This window comes from Callospermophilus lateralis, unplaced genomic scaffold (assembly GCF_048772815.1).
Source record: "Callospermophilus lateralis isolate mCalLat2 unplaced genomic scaffold, mCalLat2.hap1 Scaffold_1583, whole genome shotgun sequence".
NCBI classification, from domain to species: Eukaryota; Metazoa; Chordata; class Mammalia; order Rodentia; family Sciuridae; genus Callospermophilus; species Callospermophilus lateralis.
Window position 1 is genome coordinate 262,802 of NW_027512686.1, and position 18,417 is coordinate 281,218.

An 18,417-nucleotide genomic window follows, 5' to 3' on the forward strand; every position below is an offset into this window, starting at 1 on the left:
TTTACTTATTCTGTATTTTCTTTAAATGAAAGAGAGTATGTACTCTTGTATCCAGTCTCTCCCTTTCGATACATATATTTGCTTACCCATTTACCTGTTCATATATATTTGGGTTATTTCCAGATTTTTACTCTTTATTTATAAGAATATACAAGTAATATACAAGATTGGACGTTTTGATTTCTCTAAAAGTGGAATTGCTAAATCATATTGTAAATGTGTGTTTATAAGAAACTGCCAACGTGTATTCCAAAGTGACTGTACCATATTATACTCCCAAGATATGGGAGTTCCAGGGGCTGGGATTGTAGCTCAGAGGTAGAGCGCTCGCCTAGCATGGGCGGGACCTGGGTTCAGTCCTCAGCACCACATAAAAATAAAGGCATTGTGTTGTGTCCATCCATCTACACCTAAAAAATAAATGAATAAATGTTAAAAAAAAAGGATATGGGAGTTCCAGTTCCTTCACCAGCATTTAGTATCATTGGTTTTTATATATTTGGCCATTTGAGTGGATATACAATATATTTCATTGTGGTTCTGATTTGCATTTGATTGCTAAAATGCTGAGTCTTATAATTTTTTGGCCAAACATATATCCTTTTTAGTATTTTACCCATTTTTAAAATTTGGGTCAGTCTTAATTCTATGTATTAATCATTTTTCAAATATATGTATTGTGAATGTTTTCGTCAGATTTTGGCTTGCTTTTCATTTTCTATATTGTAAATTTTTAATTTTGGTGAGATCTGATTTATCAGTATTATCTTATGGTTAAATCGTAAGACATTTTTGGCCCACACTAAAGTTGTGATATATTCTCTTATGTTTTCTAAAAAGTGTTGTAATTTTAGTGTTCTGTTTGGGCTATGATCCTAAGAATTATTTCAGTTGTTGAGGTCCAGTTTGAGTTAACAGTCATGGTTTTTCTTTTCAACATAGAGATGCAGTTTTCCCAGCAGTTTTCCTCATTACCTTTGCAACTCTACTGAATACAACTGACTATGTATGTGTGAATCTTCCTTTGATTGTGTTCAGTTCCATTGATCTATATGTCTATCCTTATGCCAGTGTCCAGTCTTAATGACTTTATAATAATAAGTCCTGGGATCAGTTACTGTAAGTCCTCAAATTGTTTGGACTATTCTCATTTTCATCAGCTTATCAGTTTCTACAAAAAAAAAAAAAAGATGGCTGGGATTTTGATTGGAATTATACTGAATGTATAAATCAATTTGATGAAAATTGACCCCTCAATAATATTGAGGAGTCTTACCCTATGTATTTTCAGCTTATGAATTTTTGTTCATTTTTTGTTAGATTAATTCAGTTGTCATTTTCTAAATCCCATATTATCTAAATTTGGCCCCATATTATCTAAAGTTGGAGTCCATTCAGAGTGTCTTCTGTATCCCTTTGATGTTACCCCCAATAGTTTGAATACTTTCTTTTAAGCACAACAAGGTTTCATAGGCTCACCTTATATTTTCCCTGCCCAGACTTAGAATTAGCTCCAAGGAGATCAGATTTATTTATTTGTTTGTTTGTTTGTTTCCTTTCTTTCTTTCTTTCTTTTATTTTTCATTTTCTTTTCTTTAGTTGTTATTGGACACAACACCTCCATCTCATTCATTCATTTCTGTGTGGTGCTGAGGATCAAACCCAGCACCTCGAATGTGCTAGGCAAGCACTCCACTATTAAGCCATATTCCCAGCCCTCAGATTTCTTTTAATAGAGAATGAAATTTAGGCACTAATGTCTGAGCTATGAAGGTCTGGGCTTATTACTGTGAGCGTCATTTATTTTTTGTTCTTTCTTAGATTTTTTTTTAATATTTATTTTTTAGATGTAGATGTACACAACACAATGCCTTTATTTTTATGTGGTGCTGAGGATTGAACCCGGGTCCTGCCCATGCTAAGCAAGCGCTCTACCACTGAGCCACAATCCCAGCCCCTCTTTCTTAGATTTAGTGCTATGCATTTATTATTCTTTTATGATCATGAGTTAAATTTGGTATATCCAATTAAATTTAAAGTTAGAGGGATTTTATTAAATTTCTTTGATTTTTTCCCACTTTTACATTGAAAATCTCAGTACTTTTTTTCCTCTCCTTTTTTAAAAATATCTTTATTTATTTTTGTGTGGTGCTTCGCACATGTGAAGCAGGTGTCTTCCACTGAGCTACAGCCCCAGCCCCTTTCTTTCTTTTTATGGAACTTCTTTATCCTTTTATACATATTAAGCAGTATCAGAACTACAAAATTTTTAGATTTCTTTGCAATTCTTTTTGAATGTAGAATATATCTCAATAGCAGTTCCTGCCTTTTTAAAAGTATTTTTTAGTTGTAAATGGACACAATACCTTTATTTATTTATCTTTTAATATTTATTTTTTAGTTGTAGTTGGACACAATACCTTTGCTTTACTTATTTATATGTGGTGCTGAGGATCTAACCCAGTGCCTCACCCCCATGCTAGGTGAGTGCTCTACCATTAAGCCACAGCCACAGCCCCCAGTTTTTGCTTTTTGTAATGGGAGTATATTAGACAGTTTTCTGTTACTGTAACAAATACCAGAGATAATCTCCTTATAAAGAGAAAACGTTGGGGGCTGGCATTGTAATTCAATGACAGATCACTCACTTAGCATTTTTGAGGCCCAGGGTTTGATTCCCAGCACTGGTGGGGTGGGGTGGGGGCCCAGATAAAGTTAAAGAGAAAAGCTTTATTTCTGCTCCTAGTTTTGAGGTTTTAGTTCATTTGTCCCATCCCACTGCCTTTGGGCCTGTGGTGAGGAAACACTTCCTGATGGGGAACACATGATGGAGCAAAGCTGCTTACCTCATAACCAAGCCACAAACAAGACAGCAAGAAAAAGGGGTAGGGTCCCATTATCCCCTTCAAAGTCATACCTCCTGTGACTGGAAGACCTCCCACTGGGTCCTACAAGTTTCCACCACCTCCCAATCATACCAGGCTGGGAACTAAACCTATAACACATGGGCCTTTAGGGAGCATTTTAGATTTAAACTATAGTAGAGGGATTAGCTTATAAAAGGCTCACTGTTTTGTATAACAGTTATTAATCTGGGATAAAAACATTAAAACAAAAATCATTTGACAGAGATGGAAAATGACCCAAAGCATGTTAAAACCAAAGAGGAATCGCCATTTCAAAGAATGGGCCTGTACTGGTGACATTTGCATTAAGCAGCTCTTAAACTGTGAAGGGCAGCACACTAGAGCACAAGCAGAGATCCTTGTTCTTAATGACTTGAGGATGGACATCAGGCAGCCCAAAAATTTGCATGTAAATTACCATCCAATCCTTGGCCAAAACCTGAGTCCTTATGTGAAACATACTCTAAGAAGCTTGCCAGGAAATAACTGGCTGAAAGGCAAAAAAAAAAAAAAAAAAGGAAAGAAAGAAAAAACTAAGCAGAAATTTTAGCTATTGCTTACTGCAGGCAAACAAACACTGATCATTAGAAACCAGTAATTAGTATATTAATGTCAGACAAAATGGATTTCAGGCCAAGAAAAAGATGATTCATAATGATGAAAGGGTCAGTTCATCAAGATACAATAATCTTGGATATTTGTGTAACTAACAATACAGCTACAAAATGCATGAATCACACCCTGACAGAAATAAAAGAAGAAAAAGACAAATCTACAATTGTAGTTAGGAAAGTTAATAACCACTTTTCAGCAAATAATAGAACAAGGAGATGGAAAATCAGTAAGACTATGGAAAGACTTCATCCTATATGCTACTATACGACTTTACCTAATTGGCATTCACAGACTATTCTGCTGCACAAGAGTAGAATGTATGTCTTTTAAAATACACATGTACCATTCAGCTGCATTATATACTGGATTGTTAATCAGTCTCACTAAGTTTATAAAGATTCACATACAGGGCTGTGTGTGAGGCACTGGGTTCAATCCTTAGCACCACATAAAAATAACCATAAATATTTTTTATTTAATTCATAGAACAATTCTGGGGGTGGACACATTTAACTCCATCTCACAGATGAGAAAGATGATTTAAGTGAGATCATACTGATTTTGGTATGATTTTGGTATGATTTTGGTAAACTGTTTTACCAATGGTTCCTAATAAAACATGTTGCCTTATCTAAGCAGTCCCCTCCCACACTGACTCTGGGCATTCTGTCCTTCTACAACTACAAAAAAAAAAAAAAAGATTCAAAGTAAGTTCTGTGACCCATCAGAACTAAATTAAAAATCAGTAACAGAATGATACCTGGAAAATGCCCAAACATACCAAAATTAAATTATTCAAACAATATTTGTTGTTGCCTTTAAAAACTATCCCTAACTTTATAGCAAATGCAGCAGTGTTTTATTGCTTTTTACTATGCTGGATGTTAACTGCATTTCTTTTACTGGTTTTTCCTGATATTACTTAAGCACTACATTCAGCCATAGAGTTGCCTGGAGGGCTGGGTCTTTCCTGTGTCTTCTTTCATCCTCACATAGGTAAAATTGGCCTCCCTAACAAAGTTGAATGGCCCTTATCAGTGAGCTTTGGCTACTAGCAAATGGATTTGGCCAAACCAAATCACAAGGACAAGCCCAGAATCAGTATGGGAGGGGACAACTTGGACAAGAAGGCATGATTCATTAGGAACCATTGGTAAAAAAATTTACCAAAATCAGTATGATCGCAGTTAAATCATTTTTCTCATCTGTTAAATGGAGTTTAATGTACCCACCTCAGAATTTTTGGTTAAGTAAATTTTTATGAAATTTACAGAAAGGTATATTCCAAAGCTTTTAATCAGTTTGCATATCATCAAAATTGATTTGAAAACACTGGAAAATTCTGTTTATAAGCAATTGTTAAAATATAAGCAATTGGAGCTGGGTGTGGTGGCACACGCCTGTTATCCCAATGGCTGGGGAGACTGAGCAAAAGCAAGGTGCTAATCAACTCAGTGAGAACCTGTCTTTAAATAAAATGCAAAATAGGACTAGGGATGTGGCTCAGTGGTTGAGTGCCCCTACTCTCAATCCCTGGTATCAAATATATAAATAAATAAACAATTGGAATCTCTTGAGGATTTTGAGGAAACAAACCAAACTAATTCCCCCTGCTCTATGCTCACAACACAGATCACTTTCATGATCCCAAAATAAACAAGAATTTTTTTTCCCACCAGCCAGCAAGCATTCAGTTCTTCAATAGACACCTGGCAGTGATTTAGTTCGGCTCTGACATTATCAACCTGGAAATGGCATCAGATCCCACAGATTGGCCCCAGATTGCCCCCACTTTAGATACAAGTCACAAGCCCAGGTTTCCAGAACTTCTGCCAACTGCCTAAAAATTGGGATTCCCACAATCCCCTTGCTTTTAGGCCAAATTAACTGGCTAGAGCCATTCACAGAACTCAGAGAAACACATTTAGCAATTATAATGGGTATTTTAAAGGATATGAATAAGCAGCTAGATGAAGACATATATAGGGCAAGATCTAGAAGAATCCTGAGTCCAGAAACTTCCATTCCCATGGAGTTGTATACCACCATCCCAACATGAAAATGAGCTTTTGTTCACCTTCCTGCAAGCCTCCATGCATGCAACTGTCCATAAGCTCTCCAAACCTTCTCATTTTATGGAGACTTCATTGCATAGACATGATTGAAGTATGGACAACCACATAGAAATTTATTGGACAAAGGAGTATGATCTAGTGCTAATAGACTGAGTGGGGAAACCAAGCAAGGCCTGTCCAGATTCTTCTTGGCCTCTCTATGCAGCATTCATTCTTACTGGCATGTGATAGGACCCCTCCTGAAATGATGTCTTATGATCTTCTCTCATATAGGTACACTGATGATTTGGGGGATGGGATACTGAGGGTTTAACTCAGGGACACTCAACCACTGAGCCATATCCCTAGCCCTTTTTTGTATTTTTATTTAGAGAAAGGGTCTCACTGAGTTACTTAGAGCCTCGATGTTGAGGTTAGCTTTGAACAGTGATCCTCCTGTCTTGCCACCCGAGCCACTGGGTTTAAGCATGTGCTTGGAGGATTTGTAGGATGAACCAGAAAGCAAAAAAAGAAAATATTTGATTGGTTAATGTGGAGCAGTAGCCTTATTTAGATCCTTTCCTGTTAGAAGGTAGTTGGCAGTTTTTGACTGATGAAGCTTATTTCATTTTACCCTTTACACTGAGTTGGGTTCCTATTTATTTACATAGGAATCCAGGATACTGGAGCCACCTTAGTCTCATGGCGTACCAATTAATTATTTTAAAAATTAACATCAGATAAAAAATTAATTCCAAAGTAATCTAAATGTAACAGGTAAAATTATGAAACTCTGAAAAGAAACCATGAAGTAAGTCTTTATGACCTTGGATTAGTTTCTTATATTTGACACCAAAAGCCCAAGCAAAAAATGTGGGGGGAAAACTACATAAATTGAACTTCATCAGAATTAAAAACTTTCATACTTTAAAGGATGCGATCAAGCCAAGTGTAGTAGCAACACGCCTGTAATCCCAGCATCTCATGGAGGCCCTCAGCAACTTAGTGAGACCCTGTCTAAAAAAAAAAAACAGAGAGCTATGGATGTGGCTCAGTGGTTAAGTACTCCTGGGTTCAATCCAGAAAAATAAAAATAAAAGATGCAGTCAAAAAGGTGAACAACATCTCAGAATGGGAAAAAATGTTGCAAATCATGTACTTGATAAGGGACTTGTTTCGAGAATACATGAAAACTCATCTTAAAAAGACAAAAATAACAAGACAATCAGCCCAATTTTAAAATGGGCAAAGACTCTGAATAGATAATTCTCCAATGATGTACAGATGGCTAATAAGCACTTGAAAAGATGCTTAACACCATTAGTCATCAAGGAAATGCAAACAAAGCCATGAGTTTCACACCTACTAGAATGACTGGAATCAAAAAGGCAGACTTTAATAGTTGTTTGCCATGATATGGAGAAACCATATGCTGCTGGTGGGATCAACAGTGATTCTGCAAGTGAGTTGTTGCTTTATGACCCAACAATGTACTCCTATCTATACACCCTAGAGAAATGAAAACATGCACACAGAAAAAGTTGTATATGAATGTTATAACTACATTATAATAGTCAAAAAATAGAAACAACCCAAGTGTCCATTAGTTGACAAATACAGAATATTATTTGGCCATTAAAAAGATGGAAGTACTGATACATGTTACAACAGAGATTAATCTTAAAAACATGCTAAGTGAGGGGCTGGGTTGTGGCTCAGCGGTAGAGCACTCGCCTCGCACATGTGAGACCCTGGGTTCGATCCTCAGCACCACATAAAAATAAACAAAATAAAGATACTGTGTCCATGTATAACTAAAAAAAATTTTTTTTAAAAAACATGCTAAGTGAAAGAAGCTAATCACAAAAAATTCACATATTTTATGATTTAATTTATATTAAATATCCAGAAGAGGCAAATCTACAGACAGAAAGCAGACTAGTGGCTGCTCAGGGCAGCAGGGAATGAGCAATAGCTCAATCATACTGAGCTGTTTCAGGGATGATTAAATGTTCTAAAATTGACAGAAATGATTGCGTGCACTGTGAATGTACTATAAACCATTGAATTGTAGTCTTTTAATGAGTGAATTTATGGTATATGAATTATATGTCCATAAAACTATTACCAAAAAAGGGAGGGAGGGAAGACAAAAGAAAGGTAAAGATTCTTTTTTTTCTGTCTTTTAATTACATATTAAATTTATTTTTTCATGAGCGATCAACAAAGCTAATTTTTCAAGAATATTTACCAAATGATGTCCCTTTAAGCCAAAACTCTAATTACTTTACATTACAATCTATATGATACCCCAAACCATTCAATTTTGAACTTTAAAATGGTTAGGATGGTGAATTTTGCCTCCATTTAAAAAAAAAATTATATGCTTTAAAATCTCTTAAGATAACAACATTAATTCAGCCATAAAACCCCACTTGAACAAATCAGAGATCAGGTTGTTTTTGACACCAACTTCCCAAGAAGAGGTCGACTAAAATTGTATTATGAGTGGAATCTGTGAGAGTCGAACAGAAAGCCACCAAGAGAGGGTCATCAGAATTCTCTCATTGGGGGTGCTGGGATTGTGGCTCAGTGGTAGAGCACTTGCTTAGCATGTATGAGTTACTGGGTTTGATCCTCACTACCACATACATATATACATACATACATACATACATAAAATTTAAAAAAAAAAAAGAATTCTCTCATTGGAAATTTCTAAGTTAAAAGAAAGAGACCACCATTCTAATATGTGAAATAATTAAGCTGAATTTATTACTTGCTAAATAACAGAATGATCTTTTTTGTTTTTTAATTTATTCTAATTTGTTATATATGACAGCAGAATGCATTTCAATTCATATTACATATATATAGCACAATTTTTCATATCTCTGGTTGTACACAATGTAGAGTCATGCCATTCATGTCTTCATATATGTAGTTAGAGTAATGATGTCCATTTCATTCCATTTCCTTTCTTATCCCCATGCCCCCTCCCTTCCCATACCTTCCCTTTGCCTTATCTAGAGTTTGTCTATTCCTCCCATGTTCCCCTCCTCATCCCCATTATGAATCAGCATTCTTATATGAGAAAACATTTGGCATTTGGTTTTTTGGGATTGGCTTACTTTACTTAGCATTATATTTTCCAACTCCATCCATTTACCTGCAAATACCATGATTTTATTCTCTTTTAATGCTGAGTAATATTCCATTGTGTGTGTATGTGTGGTGTGTGTATGTATATGTATGTATGTACACACACACACACACACACACATATACAGTTTAAATATCCAATCATCTACTAAAGGACATCTAGGTTGGTTCCACAGTTAGGTATTGTGAATTGTGCTGCTATAAACATTGATGTGGCTGTGTCCCTGTAGTATGCTGTTTGTAAGTCCTTTGGGTATAGACTGAGGAGTAGGATAGCTGGGTCAAATGGTGATTCCATTCTCAGTTTTCTAAGGAATCTCCATACTGCTTTCCAGATGGCTGCACCAATTTGCAGTGCCACCAGCAATATATGGGTGTGCCTTTTTCCCCACATCCTCTCCAACACTTATTGAAGAGAGAGAGAGAGAGAAATTTTTAATGTTTATTTTTTAGTTTTCGGCGGACACAACATCTTTGTTTATGGTGCTGAGGATCGAACCCGGGCCACATGCATGCCAGGCGAGCGCACTACCGCTTGAGCCACATCCCCAGCCCTGTTTATATTCTTAATAGCTGCCATTCTGACTAAAGTGAGATAAAATCTTAAGAGTTAGTTTTGATTTTCATTTCTCTAATTGCTAGAGATGTTGAACATTTTTACATATATTTGTTCATTGATTGTATATCATCTGTTCAGTTCCTTGGCCCATTTACTGATTGGGTTATTTGGTTTTTTTTGGTGTCAGGGTTTTTGAGTTCTTTATATAACCTAGAGATTAGTGCTCTGATGAGCATGTGGTAAAAATTTGCTCTCATTCTTTAGGCTCTCTATTCCCCTCACTGATGTTTCTTTTGCTGAAAAGAAGATTTTTAGTTTGAATCAATAACATTTGTTGATTCTTTTAATTCTTGCACTATCGAGACTTACAGGACCTAATCCAACATGATGGAGATTAGGGCCTACCTTTTCTTCTTTTAGGTGCAGGGTCTCTGGTTTAATTCCTGGTCCTTGATCAACTTTGAGTTGAATTTTGTGCATGGTGAAAGATAGGGATTTAATTTCATTTTGTTGCATCTGGATTTCCAGTTTTTCCAGCACCATTTGTTAAAGAGGCTATCTTTTCTCCAATATATGTTTTTGGCACCTTTGTCTAATATAACTGTAATTATATGGGTTAGTTTCTGTGTCCTCTATGCTGTACCATTGATCTACCAGTCTATTTTGGTAACAATATCATACTGTTTTTGTTACTATTGCTCTGTAGTATAGTTTAAAGTCTGGTATAGTGATGTCACCTGCTTCACTCTTCTTGGCTAAGGATTGCTTTAGCTATTCTGGGTCTCTTATTTTTCTAGATGAATTTCGTGACTGCTTTTTCTATTTCTATGAGGAATGTCATTGGGATTTTTATTGGAATTGCATTAAATCTGTATAGTACTTTTGGTAGTATGGTCATTTTGACAATTTTAATTCTGCCTATCCAAGAACAAGGGAGATCTTTCCATCTTCTAAGGTCTTCTTTAATTTCTTTCATTAGTGTTCTGTAGTTTTCATTATAGAGGTCTTTCACCTCTTTAGTTGATTCCCAAGGTTTTTTTTTTTCAGGCTATTGTAAATGGGGTAGTTTTTCTTTCAGAGGATTTGTCACTGATATACAGAAATGCCTTTGATTTATCAGTGTTGATTTTATATTCTCATACTTTGCTGAATTCAAACATTAGTTCTAGATGTTTTCTGGTGGAAATTTTTGGGTCTTCTCGGTATAGCATCATATCGTTGGCAAATAGTGCTAATTTGAGTTCTTCTTTTCCTATCCATATCCCTTTAATTTCTTTCATCTGTCTAATTGCTCTAGCCAGTGTTTCAAGAACTATTTTAAATAGAAGTGGTGAAAGAGGGCATCCCTGTCTTGTTCCTATTTTTAGAGGGAATGTTTTCAATTTGTCTTCATTTAGAATGATGTTGGCCTGGGGCTTAGCATAGATAGCTTTTAGAATGTTGAGATATGTTCCTGTTATACCTAGTTTTTCTAGTGTGTTGAACATGAAAGGGTGCTGTATTTTGTTGAATGCTTTTTCTGCATCTATTGAGATGATCATATGATTCTTATCTTTAAGTCTATTGATGTGTGATGAATTACATTTATTGAACAGAATGATCTTTACAAAACATTCTCTCTAAACAAAACAAGAGCTGATATGTAGGATTTAGGAAAGCATGAATTTTAGGGATTGGCAGACTGGGAATGTTTTAGGGATTGACTCACTCCTAGCATGGGTGGAGGTTTTGTTTGGGGTTTGTTTGTTTGTTTGGTCAGTTATTTGGTTGGGTTGGAGGGAGCAGTATTTTTGCTGCTGGAGATGGAACCCAGAACTTGATTCTAAGCAAGTGTTCTACACTGAGCTGCACACCTCACCCCCTGCTCCCAGCCATGGTTTTTGGAGATGGCAGACTACCCGAAGCAGAAGTAAAGGCATGAATACTGGATGAGGCTGGAGATGATTGTCAATCAGAGAAGCATGGAGCTGTCACTGGAGGATGACTTTCAGAGGCATGCCTGTTGTAGCAGAGCAGTCACTGTTTCAGACAGATTTAAAATTGGTTTTATAGTCACTTGTTTAGTAAGTTTTTTTGTAATAAGGACTAAAGACGAGGCAGTCATTCCCTTTCTTGAATTTGTAGAAGAGGAACTTTTTTCCAGTCCCTACTATTTCTGACAGCTGCATCATAACTTAAAAGCAAAAAGACTATTAATCAACAAACAATCACCAAAGGCAGCCAAATCAAAAGGGAAGTTATTGGGGCTGGGGATGTGGCTCAAGCGGTAGCGCTCTCACCTGGCATGCACGGGACGCTGGGTTCGATCCTCAGCACCACATAAAAATAAAACAAAGATGTTGTGTCCACCAAAAAATTAAAAATAAATATTAAAAAAAGAAGTTATTTAAGCTTGTGCTGAAAATATTAGAATTATTAAAAAGAGATCATTTATTATTAAAAAGTGGTTATTGAAAGGAAACAGTAGTTTTTAACTCAGTGGCACTGAAGGCATCTTAAGATTAATATCAACTGAAGTAGTATACCTCTTCAAAGTAAAATCTTTTCTTAGAAGAGCAATAGAAGTTACTTTATATAGGATACTCATTCAAAACAATTATCAAACACTTATCAGAAGAATAGCACCGAATGTCAGTGCTCCAGTCATTAAGGAGCCTAGTTATATTTAAAAGGTCAGCAGTTGCACAGATGAGTATAAAGTAATGTGTATGCTACCACATTTTGAGTGGGTCTGTATAACCTGCCTTGGGAGCAGAGAAAGGGGTATGTAGTAAGGAGGCAGGGTGGTCATGAAGATCTTCAGAGAAAGGATAATATTTGAACTGACTCTTGAAAGGTAGGAACTCACCAGACATCAAAAGGCAAAAAAAGATATTATGCACAGAGGGACCCTCATAAACAGAGGCATGAGAGCACATGATATATTAGAGGAACAGCACACAGTAGTGTGGGAGCACAGGGTGTGTGGAAAGTAGTGGAGGAAATAAGTTGAATTTGAAAGATGGCTTGTTCCATGTTAAAATTTAGTTAATTCTATATTCAGTAGGCACTCCAGAGTTTTTGTAGAAGTTTTTAGCAGGGAAGTGACATGATGAGACCATGCACAGCCTGTAAAAGATGGATTATAGAGGAAAAGAAAAAGACCAAGAGTTGGATTATAAGGCTGAAAATACTGGATTTCAGGATGTTCTGAAGGGTAGCCTTGTTAACGGGGGGGGGGGGGGAAGTAGGCTTTATGGCATACTTCCTTTTCCTATTCATAAGTTATGTATTTTTTAATTTTTATACCTTTATTATATTTATTTATTTTTATGTGGTGTTGAGGATCAAACCCAGGGCCTTGCATATGCTAGGAGAGCGCTCTACAGCTGACCACAACCCCAGCCCCTCATAAGTTATATTTGATGTGTCATCAGTACTATGCTCTTGTGAAGATACAGTCAGTCAAGGGCTGGAGGTGTAGCTCAGTAGTAGAGCACATGCTTATCTAGCACAAGACCTTGGTTTCAATCTCCAGCACATACCTCCATGCCCAATAGATAGATAGAAGGAAGAAGTATGCTATTGCCATGTTTAGGGGGACTGCTCTTGTGTTTATGTTCTTTTCCTTTCTCCTCCTCTCTGCAAATGATAAATTACCTTTTATACCCAAGAAGAATTGCTTGTGAATATCAAGATTGTCCTAAATAAATAAATGGGAAATAATTTAATAATGAAAGGGGGGAAATGCCTTGATTTCTGATCATTTTCTTGGTTTCCTTAGATAATTAAGTTGAAAGCTGAATCCCGGCTAGACCTGCTAAAGCAGATTGGCGTTTCTGTGGACACATGGCTAAAGAGTGCCATGAACCAAGTAATGGAAGAACTGGAAAATGAGCGGTGGGCCCGCACTCCTGCAGCCACCAGCAATGGCACACTACACTCGGTATGGTTTCTTTTCTTGGATATGATGGGCTTTCACTAAAGGATGAAAAAGAAGTACAGGAAAAAGAAGAGAGAAGATAAAAGCAGTTTGTTAATGTTTTTTTTTTAATGTGCAGAAAAAGAATACATTGTCATTAATGGGGTTATCAATGATTATCTACCAATCTCATTATTTATTCTATTCATGAAGTAAATGTACTTCTTAGCTAGAAGTAGTAGAATAGAAAACTTAACCTAGCCTTTCTGAAGTTTTCAGAAGTCATCTTTAGTGAAAGTGAAAAACATTCAGAGTTGTAAAATCTTAAAGAAGTGTGAGTGAGGCGTGGTGGCACACAGCTGTAGTCTCAGTGACACAGGAGGCTGAGACAAGAGAATCGCTCAAGTCCAGGAGTTCACACCTTGCCTGCACAACATAACCATACCTGTCTCAAAATTAAAATAAACAAATTTTCAGCAGTGTGGAGGCTCAGTGTAAAGGTAACTCCAGCTCCCACAGGCTCTCATACTTGATTGTCAAACCTGGGGCACAAGCTTAAGTTTTCTTACTTCACATCCAAAGGTCTTTCCACTTGGATGTCATCCAGTTCAACTTTGGTTTGTCATGTTAAAGATCTAAGAATCAGAAAAGTTCATTGATTTCCCTGATACTACATAGGTGGATATGTGATGCATTCTGGTCAGACCTAATTCCTACTGCCACCTTGTTACCCATTACTCTCTCTCATCTTGTTTATTTCCTTAATGGTGTTATCACAGTTTGTACTTCTCCTCTTTGTTTTCTTTTGTTTATTGTCCGTCTTCCTCTCTGAAATATAATTGCCATATCTGCCTAGTTCATTGCTCTGCACAGCTAAATGTCTGGCACATAATAGGTTCTTCATATTTGTTGAAGGAAGAAATGGAGAAAAAGATGGATACATAGGTGGGTAGGTGGAACAGTAGCAAACTAAAAGCTAAAATCTCCCAAGTTCCACTGTATTTGTAATGTTGTGTCCTTCAGAAATAAAGCTTCCTTGATAGAGAAATTAGCCAAAGTTTTAAAACATTCTTAGAAGTTTTTTCAGTTTTTTCACATAACATTCTGATTTTTTTAATGGGCATACACTTGCACATTTAAAAAGGATTGTGTGTGGGTATACATTTAAGAAGACAAGATCTATTGAAGGTTTATTTTTATTTCACTATTAATGGTAATTCAGTCCAGGGGAAAAAACCACACATCACCCAAATGACTTTGGGGTTAGAAGAGCTTGCCATGTTTTCATTAGAACAGAGTTGCTTCATGTCATGGAATATTTCTTCCTATTGCATCTTTTAAAAGATGTTAATTCCAATCTGCTTTAGGTTACTTTGTTGTATAGTTTATAATGTCAGCAAATTCTGGGCACAAACTTGCTTTTGGCTTCTACAGCAGCAGCACTGTTTCCAACCAATCAAACCCATTACTATCCTTGGACTAGCACCTCTTCTGACTAAACCACCTGAGAAGGTCCATATCACTTCACATTGTGCTTACTTCCAGGCAAATTGGAGGTAAATAAAACTTGTTTCTCTCCTCAAAGAGCTTACAAGCTGGGAGAGAAGACAAGACTTTCATAGACCTTAGTGATACGTAGCAGTGTGTGACTGGGCCACTGTGTGGCCGCTTGAAATTCCTTACCTCTATCATCAGCACACCTTGGGAAAAGTCACTTCTTTCTGGATTTCTGAGAGAATGTTAAGTTAATTGATTCCAAGATCTCCAGCTCTAAAATCTCATAGTTCTGTGACATGCAGCCAGAAAAGCTCAATACTACTTAGAAGAAGTTTGCCTCATGCAGGAAATGTCATTTGAAGGTAGTCCTTGAAGAATTTTAGCAAGAAATAAAGAGGAAGGGCTCCTGGGTATAAAGGAGGGGAATGAAGGAAATGTGCATCTAGTGATATGTAGACATCAGCTCATCTAGAGACATGTCTCTGGTAAAGGAAGTATTCTGCAATCTCATCCCACATTTTCCTTCTATCTAGTCAGTCTTGGTAATCCTATGTCTTCCCTCCTCATTGAGGGATTATATTTTGTAGAAGATCTACTGACAATATAAATTAAAGAGAGATTCAGACACAAAATTATTTATTGAGGTCCCAATATTTATTTAACCTGCTTTTGAATAACATCTCTAAAATAACTTAGAGAGGATTGTATCTCTTCACACTGACAGCTAGCTGGCTGACAAATGTAAAGCAGAAGCACACATTCTAGTAACCAAATATTTTCTTCCATTATAGATGCCAACATAAGCATTAGTCATCTAGAAAATATGATTGATACTACTGGTAGACATTAACAGTATAACTGAAAATTGCCTTATAAAATATGTTTTTTCAATATACAGTCTATTTACCTTATAGAATAAGGAAGGAACTATACTTGAGTATTGACTCTTTGTCTTCTGATTCATACATGGTACAGAATATAAAACTGGGAAGAAAAAAAAAGAATCTCAGAATATGGCAACATTGTTTAAAAGGAGAACAGTCTGCTCGTGTAAATGTTCAGTTGGTGGGTAACTGAAGAGCTTCCTGTGTTTGAATTGCTGCCAGTGACTTAGTCTGTCTTTATGTCATTCATCCCTCCTTTTTTTTTCTTTGTTTTCCCTTACTCAAAATCCACAACCAATTTACAACCTAACTTTTGAAATAATATTAACTTTATGATAGGAAAAGTTACAAAACTATATTACAAAAAAAATTAGAAAACAGAATGGGGAGGCAAATGACCAAAAGTTCCATAACAATACAGATAGCAATGTGGTATAATTCGTTCCTCTTTTCTTTCTTCATTTTCATGTAATTGGCAAGCACAAATTATATATATTTATGGTATACAACATGTTTTGAAATATATTCATTACTGATATATATATTTTAAATATATTTATCATAATTAAATTAATTTTGTATTTTTCCAGCCTAACATGCCTTGTCACTAGATGATCTTCATAATTATTCTTCCAGTGCCTGTACAGTATTCCATTAGGAAGGCATAATAAAATTCACTTAAATATTCTCTTATATGCTCATTATTTAGACTGCCTCCAAATTTTTGCTATTTTAAATAATATAAAAAATTTTTACACATATAATTGGCTTTCCATATCCCTGGATTCTGCATCCATGGATTCAACCAACCACTGATCAAAAAAATTGGGAGAAAAATCACTTCAATTGTGAACATATACAGACTTTTTTTCTCTTATCAATATTCCCTGGACAAAATAGTATAGCAACTTTTTTAAAAAATATTTTTTTAGTTGTCACTGGACCTTTATTTCATTTATTTACATGTGGTTCTTAAGACTCGAACCCAGTGCCTCACACATGCTGGGCAAGCACTCCCATTGAGCTATAACCTCAGCCCCAGTAACAACTTTTTACATAGCATTTACATTGTATTAGGCAATGTAAGCAATGATTTAAAATACATGGGAGAATGTGTGTTGTTTAATATGCAAATACTATGCCATTTTATATTAGAGATTTGGACATTGATAGATTTTGGTATCCATGAGAGGTCCTGGAGCCAACCTGCCTTGGATACCAACAGGTGACTGTATTTTTCCATATTGAGAATTTTTCCTGTAGTACAGATTTTCAGAGTGGGATTAGTTGGTCAGAGATTTGCAGTCCTTGTTTAATATTGGTTTATTTTTTTTCTTAAACTTTCTAATTATAGCTAATACTATGTACTTGTCTTCCCTATCTTTAGCCACTTCCCCCAAATATTGAACAAAAGCAAACAGTCAACTTTGTCTAAGAGTATGATGATTGAATATGAGAGTTACACAGAAATTCTGACTCCAGTCATTATGAAGACCATGTTGAATAGTATGATTGAAATGCAAGGAAATTAATCTTTTTTTGTAATGGAAAACCTCTCAAATTTATTAGTAGATTAAATATTTTTAACCGTTGAGATGTAGTTTAGTTCCATCAGCCCAGGTATTGCCTAATAGTTCTTGCAGTATAGAGGTCTTTGTTTTTGAATATGAAAATCTGTTTTTGGTTTAAGCTAATCCCAGTGAAAAGAAACAGCGGATTTTTATAAATGCAAACTGTTGAAAACAGTTTGTAGAATGTGCCTACAAAAATCTTCAGTTGCTTTTGCATTTACAGTATTTCCAAATGAGCAATCGTGGTTTTTATTTAACTAAACTCCATATTCAAAAGAGCCTACTCTTTTAGTGAAACTAACAAATCCTCAGTAGGAACAGCTTACTTCAGTAAGTATGCCTTGAGCCAGTCCTTCTTATGAGACCCTTCACTAGGTACTGAGAATTACTAAATTGAATATGTCTATTAAGTTAGTGCCCACAGATCAAGAGAACCAGTCTCACTTAATGACAGCTACGGCCAAAAGGTAGGCGAAAAGATGTACAGAATTTCACTCTGAGGGCATGTATACTATGTTCCTTGACTTTCTGCATAGCCATAATAACAAGTGCCAATCTAGCAATCCCATTAATGGGTACATATTCAAAAGAAATGAAATCAGTATGTTGAAGGAGGTTATCTACTTTCCCATGTTTATCACAGTGCTATTCACAATGACTAAGATATGGAATCAACCTAAACATCCATCATCAGATTTCTGGGTTTTAAATTGTGGCATTTAGTTGGGCTCAATTGTGCATATCTGTCCAGCAACTTGGGAGGCTGAGGCAAAAGGATCACAAGTTCAAAGCCAGCCTCAGCTACTTAGTGAGACTCTAAGTAACTTAGCAAGATCCTGTTGTAAATTTAAAAATAAAAAGGTCTGGGAATATGGTTCAGTGGTTAAGTGCCCCAGTACCAAATAATTAATTAATTTAAAATATGGCATATATATATATGAATGTTGTTGAGCCATAAAAACAGTGCAGTCCTGTCATTCATGACAGCATGGATAAATCTAAAGGACATTATGTCAAGTAAAATAATCCAGGCACAAAAAGATAAATATCTTATATTCTCTCTTATATGTGAAATCTTAAAAAAATTATCTCAGAAATAGAGTTGAATGGTGGTTCCTAGAGATTGGGATGATTGGGTGAAGGTATATGGTTAAAGAAAATATGATCATAGTTAGAAAAGAATAAATGAGGAGATCTATTGTACAGCAAAGTAGCTATAGTTAATTACGGTATGTTATTTATGAAAAATGTAACTAAAGTAGATGTTA

At 35.8% G+C, this 18,417-nt stretch overlaps 1 pseudogene; it reads left to right on the top strand.

Moving 5' to 3' along the window:
- The window catches only part of LOC143387856 (F-BAR and double SH3 domains protein 2-like), a 142,660-nt pseudogene that overhangs the window by 104,696 nt on the left and 19,547 nt on the right, over positions 1 to 18,417 (top strand).